The 7,500-nt window shown below is 38.3% G+C and overlaps 1 protein-coding gene across 1 annotated transcript in view; it reads right to left on the minus strand.

Moving 5' to 3' along the window:
• LOC132841282 (voltage-gated potassium channel subunit beta-3) overlaps positions 1 to 7,500 on the minus strand; it is a 23,552-nt gene that overhangs the window by 14,399 nt on the left and 1,653 nt on the right. The gene's annotated exons all lie outside the window — the stretch shown is intronic.

The following is a 7,500-nucleotide window of genomic DNA, read 5'->3' on the forward strand; positions in this document are numbered from 1 at the left end:
ATTAACCTCAATCAGGATTATTAAAGCTCGAGACTGACACACACACACACACACACACATATACAGTATACACACACACACACATATACACACACACACACACACACATATATATACACACACACGAAGCAAGCAAACAAAATCAGCTTGTGGTCAGCTCTGTGATATACACACTGTCTCAGAATACTGCATTGCACCGCAACTGGGTGGGCGAGAGAGAGAGAGAGAGAGAGAGAGAGAGAGAGAGAGAGAGAGAGAGAGAGAGAGAGAGAAATGCAGCATGACGGAAAGACAGAAGAGGCAAATGTAATAGGAATAGAGATTGAAAAGGGAAAATGATTAGAGATTAGAAACTGGAGAAGAGGAGAAGAGAAAGAGAGAGAGAGAGAGAGAGAGAGAGAGAGAGAGGGAGGAAAAGACAGACAGATGAGCAGAGATGAGTGTGTTGGCGAGTGGAGTACAAGCTCAGCCAGAGTCCTGCACTGATTAATATACCTCCCAGTGAGATACACACAGTACAACACACACACTGAGAGAGAGAGAGAGAGAGAGAGAGAGAGAGAGAGAGAGAGAGAGGGAGAGCATGAGCATGAGCATGAAGAAAAGTGCTTGTTGGTTAAGATTTTGTATCTGAGATTTGAAATTATTTGATATTAAATTAAATTATTGAATTATTGTTTAATTACAACAACAAAATGATAAAAAATAATTTTTTTCCTTAAGTTTTATTTTTTCATCATCATCATCATCATCATAACATTACATCATACAATCATACATTAAATCATGATGATCATTTAATACTACTACTAATGATGATGATGATGATGATGATGATGATGATATAGAAAATAGAAATTCATAGATGATGCCCAGATTCACACTGACATGCAAGTGTGACTGACTGTGATCTCACACACAAACATACACACACACACACACACACACACACACACACACATTTCTTACAGCTGCAGATCATTAACACACTCACTAACATGTTCCATTAGCAGCTGAGCATCAGTGTGTGTGTCAGACACAAGTTGATGTTTCTGTGTGTGTGTGTGTGTGTGTGTGTGTGTGTTTGTGTTTGTGTGTGTATATTTGTGTGTGTATGTATGCATGTGTGTGTGTGTGTGTTTGTGTGTGTGTTTGTGTGTGTGTGTTACATCAGAGTTAAATAAAGTCTGTATTTATTGTTGCATTCACTGTGTTTCTGTATGTATTTGTTTGTTTATTCTTTAACCTCTCTTAGGGTTTTAAAGTGTCAGAAATCTGTATCATCTTCTGTTTTATTCTTACACATATTTTTATTAATCATATTTATTCAAAACCAAAGTTATTAATTACTTTTTCTTTCTTTTTACAATATATTTACACATGTAATTAATTACTTAATTCTTTCCTAATTTTATATTTATTATCTAAAAGTATTTTATATTATATTATATTTCTGTATTTATTTTTTGGTGTGTTAATTTTTCTGTTTTATTAATTATTATTTTTCTCTATCAGCAGATTTCACTGCACCTCTGTATCTATAAACATCTGACAAAATAAACCAATAAATCGTTAAATATTGATATTGTATATATAGGAATATTTATTTATTTATTTATTTATTCCTGCATTATTTCATTTTCAGGTTTCTGCCTACTTATTATTTGCATTTACCAACCAACTAAATCAATAAACATTAAACAAAAATCAACAAATGTGTTTACATCCTGAAAAAAAATGAAAAAATAAAAACAGAGAAAAGATTTTAACTGTAAATAAATAAACCAGAAATAAATAAATAAATAAATTACAAAAAATAATAAAATTATATATATACATTCTTTATTATATAATATATATATTATTAATAGTAAATCTTTTTTTGGCTCATATATAAAACTGTTTTTGATGGATTTTAGCTTTGTAGTGATTTATTTATCCCCGTTATTCTTTAATATTCACCGTATAAAGATGCAATAATTTATTTAACCTCAAATCAGGAGACATTTAAAGGCAGAAAAAAATGTATTGAAAATTATGTTAGAGTCTGTGTGTATTCACTACACAGAGAGAGAGAGAGAGAGAGAGAGAGAGAGAGAGAGAGAGAGAGAGAGAATGTTTTATACACTCGTCCTGTCAATCACTTCTTTTAGCCAATGAGAAACAGTTCTCTGAATCAAAGCATTTTCTTTTGTTCACTTTAATCACAGAGTGTTTTGTGCTTGAAGATGAGAGACAAGAAGACGTTAATAACAGCAGCATGAGAACAGAGGGCTTTGTGTCTTAACGCTGGTTCACCACATCACACACACACACACACACACACACACATCACACACACATCTCACACACACAGTATATACATTTTTGAACTCCTCGGGTTTCTTCTCTTTAAATATATACAATTTAAACAAAATGACACACAAGCACAAAAACACACGCAGCTAAAACTCAGGACTCAGTAACTTCTGGATTTTTTAGAGACAGAGAAATTAGACACTAAAGACTTTAATCCTTTAGATGAATCAGTCAGAACATCAGGAGAGAAATTACTGTAGACATCAATAGTGCAGAAAACAGACTACAATAAAATAATACTTTATAATAATGTAGATTGTAAACAGCTCATCCGTTCCTCTCTGGTCCGTGAACACTTTCATTGTCTCGACTGAAGATTCTCATGAAATATTTCTGCCTGGTCTTCGTGTGTCTGATGCAGTCTGCACTGCAATCATATTCTACATGAAAGCGTCATGTGAAGCGAACAACTGCACACATGCAGTTCATAACTAACGCTAAGCATGTTGGTTTTTCCTGAAACCTCTAGAGAACGTTATGAGAACATTCAGGAAGTATTTGACAAGCTGTGAGGAAGGATTTTCACTCATAAATGTCAGATTATGAACAGATAATAATCAGGGTTTTTTTTTTTGCTTGTAAGAAACTCACATAAACAGTAAAGAAACATTTCTACCTCGACTGACTCGTCCTGTTAAACTCTGCCTCGCTCACACTGACATTTTCACACATATTTACTGCCTCGTTCTTTCCTTCCTGCGCCTGTGTTTGAGTTTTCTTTATAGTCTCTTAGCAAAAATGGATTTTGGTGTCATGTTATGACACAAAAATAAAGTTTTCTGAACCTCCCTGAAGTCCCGTCGAGACGCTGTGAGTTTCTTCTGTAATAAAATATGTTTCTCCTCCAGGATAAAACCCTCACACACCGAACGCATTAAAGCAGCAGTCGTTTATTTTCATCTCCATCTTCTGCCTGCGAGGTGAAGTGCAAATGCACTGAAACAATATACAGGTGCAGCTCAATAAATAATAATGTCATAATTCAACTGGTGTATTATATAAATTCAGTACACAGACTGAAGTAGTTTAAGTCTTTGGTTCTTTTAATTGTGATGATTTTGGCTCACATTTAACAAAAACCCACCAATTCACAAAAAATTAGAACACTTTAAAAGACCAATAAAAAAACATTTTTAGTGAATTGTTGACCTTCTGGAAAGTTTGTTCATTTACTGTATATGTACTCAATACATGGTTGGGGCTCCTTTTGCTTTAATTACTGCCTCAGTTCAGCTTGACATGGAGGTGGTCAGTCTGTGGCTCTGCTGAGGTGGAAGCCCAGGTTTCTTTAACACTGGCCTTCAGTTCATCTGCATTGTTTGGTCTCTTGTTTCTCATTTTCCTCTTGACAATAGCTCATAGATTCTCTATAGGGTTCAGGTCTGGTGAGTTTGCTGGCCAGTCAAACACACCAACACCATGGTCATTTAACCACCTTTTGGTGCTTTTGGCAGTGTGAGCAGATGCCAAATCCTCAGCGTGGTAAAAGCTGCTCAGCAGAATGAAGCATGAAGAGCTCTAAAATTTTTTGGTAAACGGGTCTTTAAAAAACACAGTGGACCAACACCAGCAGATGTACACCAAATCATCACAGACTGTGGAAACTTAACACTGGACTTTAACTCTTCTTCCAGACTATGAGCTTCTCCACCCTTCCTCCAGACAATGAGCTTCTCCACCCTTCCTCCAGACTCTAGGACCTTGGTTTCCAAATGAAATACAAATCTTGCTCTCATCTGAAAAGAGGACTTTGGACCACACAACAGTCCAGTTCTTCTTCTCCTTAGCTCGGCTTATACGTCTCTGACGTTGTCTGTGGATCAGTCGTGGCTTAACAAGAGGAACACGAAAACTGTAGCCAAATTCCTTGACACGTCTGTGTGTGGTGGCTCTTGATGCCGTGACCCCAGTCTCAGTCCATTCCTTGTGAAGGTCACCCAAATTCTTGAATGGATTTTGCTTGACAAACCTCTCAAGGCTGCGGTTCTCTCGGTTGGTCGTGCATCTTTTTCTTCCACGCTTTTTCCTTCCACTCACCTTTCTGTTAACATCCTTGGATACAGCGCTCTGTGATCAGCTTCATTATCCATGAATGTTTGTGGCTTTCCCTCCTTGTGAAGGGTGTCAGTGATTGTCTTCTGGACAACTGACAGATCAGCCTTATGACTGTCTTCCCCATGATTGTGTAGCCTAGTGAACCAAAGTGAGAGACCATTTCGATGGCTCATTTTGAGTTGATCAGCTGATTGAAGTGTCGCCATATTGAACTGGTGGGTTTTTGTTAAATGTGAACCAAAAATCATCACAATTAAAAGAATCAAAGACTTAAATTACTTCAGTCTGTGTTACTGAATTTATATAATACACCAGTCGAATAACTGAAATAAATAAACTTTTCCACAACATCCTTATTTATTGAGATGCGCCTGTAGGTCTCGCTTCTCTCCAACACCTCCGTAACACACCCCACGACCTCATAAGGTGTTTAAAGAATCGGGGGAAATAAAGGCCACTGAATCCACAGCATATTTTACTGCAGATGTTTTTAAAGCTATTATTTTTAAGGTATGCTTTAACATTGTTATTGGGTTTTAAAGGAGTTACTGTTCGATGACGTTTATGAACGACACATCGTAATGTTTATCTGTTTACAGCTGCGTTTATTGTTCATGAGACGTTGCCTGCAGTCCAGAATTCTACAGTGTGTTAATGATAATGTACTTTACACATTCTAATAGATAAACAGTGAAAACAAACTGTTTTTATCCCATTTTATCCCACATACTTGTGTGTGTGTGTGTGTGTGTGTGTGTGTGTGTGTGTGTGTGTGTGTGTGTGGATGGAAGGCTTATTTGCGAGGTGTGTGTGGGAGTGTTAGGTGTAATATGTGTCATTAGAAAGGTGGGGGGTGTTTAGTGTAAAGGTGTGTGAGTGTAGAGCATCTGCGAAATAGACAGAGTGTGAAATGAAATGTGTGTTTGTGTCTCTCAGTAAATATGTGACACACACACACACACACACACACACACACACACATAAATACTGTGCCGTTTCTTGCCGCAACTAACCCTGGTTCGGCCGTTACCGTGGGCAACCAGCTCCGGCATGCCCATCTCTCTCTCTCTCTCTCTCTCCACACATACACACACACACATGTCTATCAGTAGTGCCACCTTTTTCTGCTTTCAAATCACACCTGCTCTCTCTCTTTCTCTCTCTCTCTGTCTCTCACACACACAGTTTCATCCCTCCATCTTGATTACAGCGACAAAAAACAGAAATACAACAGAAGTGAGACAGATGCATATATAGAAACAGATACACAGAGGGAGAGAGAGAGAGAGAGAGAGAGAGAGAGAGAGAGAGAGAGTTATGTATAACATTTATACTGAGAATGAAAGAGAATGATGGAGAAAAGAAAGAAAGAAACACTGACAGATAAATGTCCAGCCTCTCTTTGTCCATTTCTTCCTCAATCTTCCACTCTCTTAATGTTTCTCTCTTTCTGTTATTCTTTCTCCCACTACTGTTTTATCTCTCCATCCTTCACTTTCTGTCACACTGTCAATCCCACTGTCACAATCTCTCTCTCTCTCTCTCTCTCTCTCTGTCTCTCTCTCTTTCTCTCTCTTTCTCTCGCTACTTATTCTACCTCTGTCTGTCTCTTGATCACTTTTCTCTCTTTATCTTTTTCCCACTCCATCTCTACCTGTCATTCACAAACTGTCCTGCTCCATCTTTGTGTCTTTTCTCTCTGTCTCTTTCTATCTCTTTCTCTTCGTATCACTGGTTCTCTCTCCATCTTTTGCTCAATCTGTTCTGTTCCCTTCACCTTTTATGTCAGTCTTTCTTTTCCCCTCTTTCTTTCTTTTTTAATCTTGATATCTGTTCATCTCTGCTGCAGTCATCCTCCTCTCTTTCTCTCTCTCTGCCTGTTAGTCTCTTTGTTATTCAGTCTTTTTTCCTTTCATGCTGCAGTAATGACATGAAGAGCAGCCATAATCTCTGTACATTAATAAAAACCCAACACACACACACAAACACATGTACACACACATACACACAAAAACACACACAAACACACAAACACGCACACACACAAACACACACAAACACACACACACAAACACACACACAAACACACACAAACACGCACACAAAAACACGTACACACACAAACACACACACACAAACACACACAAACGCGCACACAAACACACGTACACACACAAACACACACACACAAACACACACACACAAACACACACAAACACGCACACAAAAACACGTACACACACAAACACACACACACACAAACACACAAACACGCACACACACACAGACACAGAGGTAAAGTGGATGTCAATAAGCCTTATGAATGTTTAAAGATGTCATAAAACTTCAGGAAGTAGAAAATTATACACACTTCATCAGGTGTTTTACACACACACACTCATACACACACACATACACAAACACACACTCATACACACCCACACATAAACATACACACCCACACACACTCATACACACATACTCATACACACCCACACATAAACATACACACACACACACACACTCATACATACCCACACATAAACACACACTCATACACACACACTCATACACACACACTCATACACACCCACACATACAGTACACACCCACACACACTCATACACACACACACACTCATACACACACACACACACACACACACACACACACACACTCATACACACCCACACATAAACATACACACACACACACACACACTCATACACACACACACACACTCATACACACCCACACATAAACATACACACCCACACACACTCATACACACACACACACTCATACACACCCACACATAAACATACACACACACACACTCATACATACCCACACATAAACACACACTCATACACACACACTCATACACACCCACACACACTCATACACACACACACACACACACACACACACTCATACACACCCACACACACTCATACACACCCACACATAAACATACACACCCACACACTCATACACACACACACACTCATACACACCCACACATAAACATACACACCCACACACACTCATACACACCCACACGTAAACATACACACCCACACGTAT

The sequence above is a fragment of the Tachysurus vachellii genome, chromosome 26, assembly GCF_030014155.1.
Source record: "Tachysurus vachellii isolate PV-2020 chromosome 26, HZAU_Pvac_v1, whole genome shotgun sequence".
NCBI classification, from domain to species: Eukaryota; Metazoa; Chordata; class Actinopteri; order Siluriformes; family Bagridae; genus Tachysurus; species Tachysurus vachellii.